This window comes from Schistocerca cancellata, chromosome 1, assembly GCF_023864275.1.
Source record: "Schistocerca cancellata isolate TAMUIC-IGC-003103 chromosome 1, iqSchCanc2.1, whole genome shotgun sequence".
Taxonomy (NCBI): Eukaryota; Metazoa; Arthropoda; class Insecta; order Orthoptera; family Acrididae; genus Schistocerca; species Schistocerca cancellata.
In genome coordinates this window covers 898,919,698-898,931,808 of record NC_064626.1, presented here as the reverse complement: position 1 = coordinate 898,931,808, position 12,111 = coordinate 898,919,698, and the positions used below count along the sequence as shown (strand labels likewise).

Genomic DNA, 12,111 nt, shown 5'->3' with positions numbered 1-12,111 from the left:
GAATGTGTTGGTCATGTCCAGAAGAGGATGGGCACCAGGTTGAGGAAGTTGAAACAAAGTTTGAGAGACAAAGTTTCTGATGGTAAAACCGTAAGAGGCAGACTGACAGACAAAATGGTTGATGAACTACAGCAGTATTATGGGTGGACATTAGAAATAATACTGAGGAGTTGTTGAAAATGAAGCAGGCAGTATGGGCTACCTTCTTCCACAGACTAGCAACTGATGAAAAACCAGTACACCACGTTTGCCCACTTGGACCTGATTCATGGTGCAATTACCGCAATGCCCAGTACTCAAATAGTTCATATTACTGAAGTTTCTGCGTGGTCAGACTCAAAATCCCAAAGAGTCGTTCAATCTTATATGGACACTCTTACGAAAAATGCGTTTTTGTTGGAGTGAAGACACTCAAGTGGGGGTCAGTGATGCTGTTATTGCTTTTTATGATGGCAACATTGGTAGGGTGAAAGTGCTACAGCATATGGGAATTAATCCTGGAACAAACTGCATCAGAGAACTTGGATGGATGGACAAGGTTCACACTGATGAAGCAGAGTTGGCCACTAAGAAGTCCAGAAAGAAGAAAAGAAAAAACTTGGAAAAATATCAGAGGATGATATACAGTATGGTGCATGGTGCTTCTGAGTGACTAAAAATAAAAATTAAGCATATATTAGGTGAATTACAGTATTTTGAAACTTAAGAACCCGTTCCTGAAAATTTACATTTTCTGTTCCATTTTCCCTTAACCTCAGAAACCACTTCGAGTACAGTATTCAAATTTCCAGGGAGTAATAAATAACACACATATCTTGAGTCTACTGAACTAAAAGAACAATGTTACGTGTAATTAAAATTATTTAGTAGTGTAGTACACAAAAATTTAAGCGCGTAGTTAAAAAATTGTATTTCCGAAAGCACTGGCTGAAATGCAATTATTGTACTTCAGTAGACTCAGAACACACAGTTTAATGGCCTGTAAAAGTTTCATGTCAATGGCTACAGTGGTTCCTGAAATACAGGGAAGCCAAGTCACTAAATTTAACATTGTCGGGGTAGGGCGTTCCAGTTCCCCTTAATGACCACATCTGGTTTCCGTAATTTTTAGTTTTGTGTGTGATTTTGACAAACCATACGATCAGTAGTTTCAGCAAGAAACTTAAGTAAATAAAATAATTTTCTACACTGTAGTATCGTTAATGTTCATTTTAGACCTGAAAATTTACCTTTGAAAATTTGTTTTCTACAAGCCAAAGTATGAAATCCCTAGTATTTTCATAAGAATATGAACATCGCCTGTATTGTTACTGATACCACAGTTCTTTATTATCCCATCTGTCTTGTCTGAATTTCTTTATTTCCATGCCTACAGTGGACTAATTTCGAACAACTATATTTTATATTCACTCAAAAACGATCGAGGCGAACAATAACTTGTGTTGACTATAGCACAGTACAGTAATAATCTAAAACCGAGTTTAAACGTCACTGAAGAATAAATATGAAAATATTTTTCACACTCTAAATGAAAGATTTTTCTGTAATGCCTGCAAAGTGCCATTAAGGTTCAACGGCGGAAGCTTCAAAGAGCGATCTGTCAAATGTTGTTCTGAATGTACAGTGACTATGTGGAAAGCATCAGAATTCTGGGAGATACTGACGATTATCGTACCGGTTTCTAGCCTGAAGGCTACCTAACTGCAGTTTACTATCGGTTACTTTTACAACTATTATCGCGTTCGAGCGGTTCTCTGCCAAATGTGTGGAAGTGTGAATTACTTTGAACTGTTAAAAAGGTTATCTACTTTTATAAAGATACATTCTTAGTCATTTCGGAAGACCAAATAATTCATGCCGCTGGGGTTTACAGTTATCTGTTAAAACTGACTCAGAGGAAGTAAAACGTTTTCATAATTTTATAACTGTTTTGAAACGACTTTTTTCCAAAATAGGCATCCTACGAAATACGGAGTGTTTCTAAACAAACCAGTTTCAATATGATTATTTCTCAATTAGGATACAATCAATCCGCCGCCGTGGCAGAGGACGCGCGATTTGAAACTGTCAAGCGACGCTATTGCCACTCTAATGGCAATATCCACTGCCCCGCAAATACGAGTCCTTTACAGTGAGCCTTCTGACTGTAGAGACAGTTGTTACAGCATTTGGTTAACCAGATACGAACATCACGTAAGTGCGTCAGCAGCACAGATCTTCTGTTTGGTGACAAGGGCACTAGGTAGCTCGTACGGGAAATGGCCATCAGCGTTAGTTTTCCTGTCACGCGCGGCTCAGCGACAACAGGTTGCCGTGCAACAACATGGCCCCAAGCTTGCAAAGGTTATTTTCTCCAGTGCTAGTCAGGCCATTAAATTTACGCGTGACTGTCAACAAAGCTGTAAACATAAATTCGTGTGTTGAAAAGGCAACGATGTGTTAGATTCACTCTTATTTTGTTGTGTAAACGTTCGCTGTATACTACACTAACTGTTCTCATATCTTTGTCACTGAACTCCAAAGAAATTGCTAGGACTCGCGGAATAAAAATTACACAACACTTGCAATGAACGAAAGTTTCTTCGATGACCCCGCTGGTTCCGTGGTACAAGCGCAGTCCGCTCTGCTAGACTGAGTGTCCGACATACGCAAATTACAAATGAGAGATGCTAATACACATAACGGGACTTTGTATATGTCATAAGTAGAACTTTTAATGCTTATCTTTTATGATATGCAATACCACAATAAATCCGAACAGAACTCAGCAACGACTGACAGGATTAAAGCCTCCACGTCCATCCCACTCAGAAGTTTGTCACGTACAGAGTGGCCCTTGTTAATGGTGACTACTTCCTCAGACTACACAATATAGAATATGATTCAACTGTTTGCCTCTCCGTCCGAAAGCGGGTGCATTGAGATGTTACGTCGACAACTCACTATGACACTCACGTGACGCATACCAATACGCGAGTGTGTATCCCAGTCCTACGTCACACCACGTCACCAAAGGGAGGCTCTCATGCGTCAAGGCTTATTCCGGAAAGTGTGGGTGACGCCGGTGAAAGTAGAACAACAGATCGATGCTTCCTCGGGGCACGTGATGCTGACGTACCGCCGGAGCACTCTGTGTATCCAAAATTACTCAGTGGCAGCTTGCTCTGTTTGCATCAACAGGCTGAGACACGTACTTAATTCAAGCAAGTTCGCTTCTGAACAATTCAAACGCGATTTTAGTCACGTAAGCCTCGCTAGCAACAGCTTGAAATCAGTAACCTGTAGCAGTAATTGCCGGCTAATATGATACTCTTTCCCCTCCCCTCCCCCTCTCCCTCTCCCTCTCCACACCATCTCTCTCTCTCTCTCTCTCTCTCTCTCTCTCTCTCTCTCTCTCTCTCTCTCTCTCACACACACACACACACACACACACACACACACAAAAGAGAGAGAGAAGAAGAAGATACTAAATATTGGCGTATTACGTAGATGAACCAAATGTCAAGTACAAGCAATTCATATACGATACTTACAAATCTGAACAAGTATCCCAATGCTCGTCGGTTGGCACAAACTCTTGCGAGGGTGAGCCTTATTACGCACACAACTGACAGTGACGTCTAAGTAGCAACTTACTAGTATACACAGCTCCGCCCACAACTTACTGAGTCCCTAGCTGCTCCGCAACTGTTATGTGACAGCGCACGACGGCGTCTTTTGGCACTACGCCGGCGCTGCAGAGGGCAGCAGTGTTGCCAACTGTCGCGAAGCGTTCAGATACAACTTGGCGATAGCCGATACGACGTGCACACTACTATAGGAAGCAGAGTGTCCTCTTTGCCGACGCGTTTTCACTGACATCTGGAACCGGTCCCGGCAACACTGTCTAGATAAATGAACACTACCTTACGTCAGTAACTAGTCTGATTGCGAAACTTCCTCGAAAAGTTCGCAGACGTTGAAAAGACACGGTTGTTCACAAAAAAAGTGGTCGGTTTACGGTATCTACCGGCAGGTACTTCAGATACCTACTGCGAATTACATCAATTGTCGGTGTAAAGTATCTACAGATTCTTCAGATAAGCGAAATAAATGAATGCATACATGAATGAAAGCTCATTTTCTCCTTCTAGCAGTTAAACATCACAGCGACTCAGCAAATAATTTATGTGCAGTTGTTATTTTATGCTCTACTAGTGTTTCCCCTATCGACGTACATTATTCATCCCCAGATTATTTTACAAGGACAGTATTATCGTCTGTTATAGACAACAATAAAACAATAAATACATCCAGGAATATATAGTTACAGGACTACTATTACAAAGTTTAAGACATTGGACAACTACAACGATACTCTTCAACCCATCTTGCGGTGTGTGGTGGAGGGTATTACTATCATTTCCCCCTTTTCCAGTCACAACTGTTGCGCGGGATTAATGGTTAGGTTAGGTTAGGTTAGGCTTTTGCTATACCTCCACAAGAGCTCGAAGTTATCTGATTCTATCTTCAGTCATTTGGCGAGATGTATGACGAAAGGAATATGGTGCATGACTCGTTCTCGTTGGGAAGTGCGTTTTCGGAATTCCAACTGTAAACATCCCCATGACCGATGTTTGAAATGGAGTTGAATTAGTACCCCTTTAATGCTCTTATGTGTCTTGATTAAACGAACCTGTGACGAAACGTACTGCTCTCTTTGTATCTTCTCTCTTTTCTTTAATAGATCTACCTGGTCTGGATCCCAGAGACATCATCGGCACCTACTCAATAATCGGACTAAAGAGGGTTATTAAACTACCGGTAAATTCTCTGTGGGCGAACTATCTTGCTTTAAAATTTTTATCCGCCGAATCTCCGTCGGCATCGGTCTTTCCTACAAGTGTTTCTATATGGTCGCTCCATTTCAGGTCGCTATGGATGTTTGCTCCTAGACATTTTATGGCTCTGACTGTTCCCAATGAATTGCCGACTGTGTAATCTCAGTATATAAAAGGCAATGTCCCAACTGACTGAGTCATCATCGCTCAGCAGAAACCGTTAAGGACAGAAACTTGAAATTTGGAGAAGGTATGTATCTTATACAGTAGGCGTCGTTTACGAAGGGATTTTTCGAATAGGGTTTTTTTGAAAAATGTCGCTATTAAGGCAATTTTGAAGCTAGACATAGGTTTTTGGTTTTCGGTCAGAATAAGGAAATATGTGTCTCAGCATTTTTGGAAATTTAACTCTGTGGGGATGAAATAGTGGGTGAAACCTTTTTCTGAAAGTATATCGTTATTAAAGAACTACATAAGTCTTTTTAAAGCTATATCTATGGACATTAGTATTTGACTTCTCGGTTACAAATAAAAAATACGTGTTTCGGTGTTTTTGGAAACTGAACCTCTAAGGACGTGAAATAGGGTCAGGCTGATTCACGGACTCATCATCGCCCAGCCGAAACCGCTAAGGATAGGACTTGAAGTTTGGAGAGGCTCAAAAAAATGGCTCTGAGCTCTATGGGACTTGACATCTGTGGTCATCAGTCCCCTAGAACTTAGAACTACTTAAACCTAACTAACCTAAGGACATCACACACATCCATGCCCGAGGCAGGATTCGAACCTGCGACCGTAGCAGTCGCGCGGTTCCGGACTGAGCGCCTAGAACCGCTAGACCACCGCGGCCGGCGTTGAAAGTGTTTTTGAAAATAAATAATTACTAAAGAGCTATTAAAGGATTTTTAAGGCTACATCTGTGACAACTGATACTCGGCTTTTCGCTTAGAAATTAAAAAAAAATATATTTTTCAATGTTTCCGGTATTCAACCCCTACCTAAATGAGCGCAATAGGGGATGGAAATTTTTACGAAAATATTTCATTTCCGAGGAAATGTCAGCTTCGGCCACTGTTGTTGTAAATATAATACAATGTTTGTTTTTCATAGAGGTATGTTCCGTCTACGCAATTGATTGAAGACAGTTTGTTTATTGCCATACGCATTTCACTTCTTTTATTTGTGCAGCATCTTCAGTGGCCTGTAATACATGTTTCTTTTCATACATACGATAAGTGTATTACGTGGTAGTTACAATACGTTACTATGTAACATTTTTGAATGTTTTTCTCTTTTTTTTCAGGTTAGAATCAAATTCACGACGGAAAACAGAAAAAAAATGTTCGTTTTCTTTATCGGTGCCATTGCTCTGCTGTGTGTCAACACCACTAGCACTGTAGCACTGTTGTGAGGTACTCGTCGACTAAGCAATTGAACTACGCTTCCTTAGCCTCATGCTGTGCATACCACTGGATACCTTCAGTACCGCTCCTTGTTGCGATTAGAAGCCAATATTGTGGCTGCATTGCAGACAATACGTGGGGCGTTGAATGCCGTAATCGTCATTGGCCTTTTTGACCTCGCACTCTATGGGTTCCTTGTGAGTATTTCGAGATGAAGAACCAAAGGTTCGGAAACGAATAATTAATGCAATGCGTCGTACTTATGGCACGCAGGTTGATTGCGATCCACTAGGATGACTGTACAGTATGCAGCTGTAATTATTGCTATTCTGAACAGATGAAGCGCCATCTGCCGGACATTTTTTGAACTTTTGTATTTTTTTGGTTCTAATAAAACCCCATGTCACTCCAAGCATGTGTGTCAATTTCTACCTCTCTATCTACATTATTCCGTGATTTATTCAGTTTTCAAATTTAACTGACTTTTTGATCACCCGGTATATAAACTGCTCCCTAGTGTGACATATGTATCTATATTTATTAAAGGCATTGTCCTGACTGATTGACTTGTCAACTTTCCTACTTAAAATTTGCAGAGGATGTTGATATGAGTACTGTAGGGGCCGTTTAAGAAGGGATTTTTCGAAATTCCACATCCTAGAGTGTGAAATAATGGACGAGAGACTTTTTGAAAATATGTCGGTATTAAGATACTTCTGAAGCTAGAACTATGAATATTGGTATTTGGTTTCTCGGTAAGAAATAAAGAAATGCATGTTTCAGCATTTTTAGAGGTTCAAGCACTAAGAGGGTAAAATAGTGGGTAAGAGTTTTTTGAAAATAAACAATTATAATAGTACCCCTACAGCATTTTCACAGCTACGTCTATAAAAATAGGTATTTGACTTCTCGGTTAGAATTAAAAAAAAATACGTGTTCCAGTGCTTCTGGAATTCAACACCTAAGGGGATGAAAATTTTTAAGAATATATTTCGTTGTACTAAAACTTTTTAAGGCAGGGCTTAACAACTGGCCGGTTTTGAGCGCAAGTACTCGCGTCTGCTCAGGCACGTGCTAGCGAGCAGGTGCAAGGTCGCGGAGTAGGGAGGGAGGGGAGGGAGGGGAAATGCGCGCGCACGTTCGAATGTGATCTCGCGTTCTTAGCAGATTTAAGTACCCATCTGAATGCTTTGAACATTTTACTACAAGGTAAATATCTGCTAATTACTCATTTCATAGATCGAATACGAGCTTTTAAAATGGAATTGACACTTTGGGTGAGTCAGCTGGAAACAGGAAACCTAGCTCATTTTCCTAAATTATCATCCATGCAAGATGTTCACAAAGACTGTGAATGTTATTCACATAGTTTAGTTGATCAGCACTTTCAAGATCTGACAGCACTAGACAGTGATTTTGATCTGTTCTCTCCATATTCAGTCCGCAGCTCGTGGTCGTGCGGTAGCGTTCTCGTTTCCCACGCCCGGGTTCCCGGGTTCGATTCCCGGCGGGGTCAGGGATTTTCTCTGCCTCGTGATGACTGGGTGTTGTGTGATGTCCTTAGGTTAGTTAGGCTTAAGTAGTTCTAAGTTCTATGGGACTGATAACCATAGATGTTAAGTCCCATAGTGCTCAGAGCCATTTGAACCATTTGAACTCTCCATATTCAGCGAATATTTAAGAGGTTCGTCCTGAGCTGCAGCAAGAAATTATTGACCTGCAGTGTGACAGAGAATACAGAGACAAATTTCAGAACAAGAAAAACATTTTGGAATTCTACAGACACTTCCCTCAGGATAGATTTCCTCGTTTGCACAAACTGGCGGCTACAATAATATCAATGTTCGGTTCCACGTATGTTTGTGAACAACTGTTCTCTGCAATGAAATGTAACAAGACGCGCCTGAGAAACGCATTGTCTCATCGAAATTTAAACTGCACGCTGCGCCTAAAATACACAAGAACAATTACTCCGAACATAGACACAATTGTAAAGGGCAAAAAGTACAAGATAACCGAGAATCCCACACTTCAGTGACACCTTTTATTGTGTAACAGTTCACAAATTAATGCGAATGTAGAGGCATACACAAAGCTAATAAAATTATCTGGCACGTGTACATTCTCCTTTGTTTCATTTGTTGCAATATATAATTCGTGAGTGATATCCCTGCAGGTGGCCGCGGATTTACATAGACTGGCGGCAGCTGTTGTGTGCCCCACTCTCCGCTCTGGTCCGGTAGTGGGGGTAGCGTGCTCGCGCTGCTCAGTGCTCGCACCTTGCTGCTCACAGCTTGCTTCGCGAGCACGTATGTTGTGAAGCCCTGTTTCAAGGCTAAACCGATGAAAGTTGGTATTTGATTTCTCGGTTAGATGTACAGAAATAAGCGTTAAGGGATGAAAGTTTTTGTGAAAATATCACCACAAGAACTCAAAAGACATGATAAACAAATGCTTCAGACTTATGCTACTAGCATCTCTTTTAGTTATAAGTACATTCGGAAAAGACCCATGATTCTACGGCCTTAATTAGCCTGAATAGTTTAGAAGGTTTAGCAATTTGAAAACGCATCAAAATTTGGTAAAAGAAAATAAAAATATCTTTGCAGACCATACAGTGTACGCGAGCGAAGTAGCGGGCGCTAAGTTAATATTAAATAAAAATGAATATTAATTAAGCGATCGGGGTAGCGCAGTGGTTAGCGCACTGAACTCGTATTCGGGAGGACGGCAGTTGAAACCCGAGTCCGACCATCCTGATTTAGGTTTTCCGTGATTTCCCTCAATCGCTAAATCGCTTAGGGCTAATGCCTGGATGGTTCCTTCGAAGGGGGTACGGCCGTTTTCCTTCTCCATCCTTCCACAATCCGAACTTGTGGTCCGTCTCTAATGACTTCGTCGTTGACGGGATGGTGAACACTAATCTTCTAATCCTCTTCAGTATCTTAATATGCACTAGAGTGCGGCATTTGCATATTAAATAAAAATGATTAGGAGTTTCAGCAGGAAGAATTGAGGATTAGCTATAGACATTAATTTGTAGAAGCAAAGTTCCTTTGGACGACGGTAGCTCAAATAAATATACAAATTACATTTATTCGTGTTGTTGTTGTTGTTGTTGTTGTGGTCTTCAGTTCTGAGACTGGTTTGATGCACTCTCCATGCTACTCTATCCTGTGCAAGCTTCTTCATCTCCCAGTACTTACTGCAACCTACATCCTTCTGAATCTGCTTAGTGTATTCATCTCTTGGTCTCCCTCTACGATTTTTACCCTCCACTCTGCCCTCCATTGCTAAATTTGTGATCTCTTGATGCCTCAGAACATGTCCTCCCAACCGGTCCCTTCTTCTTGTCAAGTTGTGCCACAAACTCCTCTCCTCCCCTATTCCATTCAATACCTCCTCATTAGTTATGTGATCTACCCATCTAATCTTCAGCATTCTTCTGTAGCACCACATTTCAAAAGCTTCTATTCTCTTCTTGTCCAAACTGTTTATCGTCCATGTTTCACTTCCATACATGGCTACACTCCATACAAATACTTTCAGAAACGACTTCCTGAAACTTAAATCTATATTCGATGTTAACAAATTTCTGTTCTTCAGAAACGCTTTCCTTGCCATTGCCAGTCTACATTTTATATCCTCTCTACTTCGACCATCATCAGTTATTTTGCTCCCCAAATAGCAAAACTCCTTTACTACTTTAAGTGTCTCATTTCCTAATCTAATTCCGTCAGCATCACCCGACTTAATTAGACTACATTCCATTATCCTCGATTTGCAAGTTGATGTCCATCTTATATCCTCCTTTCAAGACACTGTCCATTCCGTTCAACTGCTCTTCCAAGTCCTTTGCTGTCTCTGACAGAATTACAATGTCATCGGCGAACCTCAAAGTTTTTATTTCTTCGCCATGGATTTTAATACCTACTCCGAATTTTTCTTTTGTTTCCTTTACTGCTTGCTCAATATACAGATTGAATAACATTGGGGAGAGGCTACAACCCTGTCTCACTCCCTTCCCAACCACTGCTTCCCTTTCATGCCCCTCGACTCTTATAACTGCCATCTGGTTTCTGTACAAATTGTAAATAGCCTTTCGCTCCCTGTATTTTACCCCTGCCACCTTTAGAATTTGAAAGAGAGTATTCCAGTCAACATTGTCAAAAGCTTTCTATAAGCCTACAAATGCTAGAAACGTAGGTTTGCCTTTCCTTAATCTTTAATAAGTCGTAGAGTCAGTATTGCCTCGCGTGTTCCAATATTTCTACGGAATCCAAACTGATCTTCCCCGAGGTCGGCTTCACCCAGTTTTTCCATTCGCCTGTAAAGAATTCGCGTAAGTATTTTGCAGCTGTGACTTATTAAACTGATAGTTCGGTAATTTTCACATCTGTCAACATCTGCTTTCTTTGGTATTGGAATTATTATATTGTTCTTGAAGTCTGTGGGTATTTCGCCTGTCTCATACATCTCGTTCATCAGATGGTAGAGTTTTGTCAGGACTAGCTCTCCCAAGGCCGTCAGTAGTTCTAATGGAATGTTGTCTACTCCCGGAGCCTTGTTTCGACTCAGGTCCTTCAGTGCTCTGTCAAACTCTTCACACGGTATCGTATCTCCCATTTCATCTTCATCTACATCCTCTTCCATTTCTATAATATTGTCCTCAAGTACATCGCCCTTGTATAGACCTTCTATATAGTCCCTCTATATAGTCCTTCCACCTTTCTACTTTCCCTTCTTTGCTTACAACTGGGTTTCCATCCGAGCTCTTGATATTCACACAAATGGTTTTCTTTTCTCCACAGGTCTCTGTAGGCAGTATCTATCTTACCCCTAGTGGGATAAGCCTCTACAGCCTTACATTTATCCTCTAGCCATTCCTGCTTTGCCATTTTACACTTCCTGTCGATCTCATTTTTGAGACGTTTGTATTCCTTTTGTATTCCTGCTTCATTTACTGCATTTTTGTATTTTCTCCTTTCATCAATTAAATTCAATATTTTTTCTGTTACTCAAGGATTTCTACTAGCCCTCTTCTTTTTACCTACTTGATCCTCTGCTGCCTTCACTACTTCATCCCTCAAAGCCACCCATTCTTCTTCTACTGTATTTCTTTCCCTCATTCGTAACAATTGTTCCCTCATGCTCTCCCTGAAACTCTGTACAACCTTGGTTTAGTCAGTTTATCCAGGTCCCATCTCCTTAAATTCCCACCTCTTTGCAGTTTCTTCAGTTTTAATCTACAGTTCATAAGCAATAGATTGTGGTCAGAGTCCACATCTGCCCCTGGAAATGTCTTACAATTTAAAACCTGGTTCCTAAATCTCTGTCTTACCATTATATAATCTCTCTGATACCTTTTAGTATCTCCAGATTCTTCCATATATACAACCTTCTTTTATGATTCTTGAACCAAGTGTTAGCTATGATTAAGTTATGCTCTGTGCAAAATTCTACCAGACGGCTTCCTCTTTCATTTCTTACCCCAAATCCATATTCACCTACTATGTTTCCTTCTCTCCCTTTTCCTACTCTCGAATTCCAGTCATCCATGACTATTAAATTTTCGTCTCCCTTCACTACCTGAAGAATTTCTTTTATCTCATCATACATTTCATCAATTTCTTCATCTGCAGTGCTAGTTGGCATATAAACTTGTACTACTGTAGTAGGCGTGGGCTTCGTGTCTATCTTGGCCACAATAATGCGTTCACTATGCTGTTTGTAGTAGCTTACCCACACTCCTATTTTTTATTCATTATTAAACCTACTCCTTCATTACCCCTATTTGATTTTGTATTTATAACCCTGTATTCACCTGACCAAAAGTCTTGTTCCTCCTGCCACCGAACTTCACTAATTCCCACTATATCTAACATTAA

At 40.7% G+C, this 12,111-nt stretch overlaps 1 protein-coding gene across 2 annotated transcripts in view; it reads right to left on the bottom strand.

Annotated features, from left to right (window-relative positions):
• LOC126190808 (annexin B9-like) overlaps nucleotides 1–3,718 on the bottom strand; it is a 140,599-nt gene extending 136,881 nt beyond the window's left edge. Inside the window, exon 1 of one of the 2 annotated variants that reach the window (XM_049931388.1) lies at nucleotides 3,637–3,718. The gene's annotated coding sequence lies outside the window, so the exon portion shown is untranslated. Of the gene's footprint in view, nucleotides 1–3,533 lie in introns of both variants that reach the window. The other variant, XM_049931379.1, reaches the window with a different exon arrangement.
• Between the last annotated feature and the right edge of the window lie 8,393 nt (nucleotides 3,719–12,111).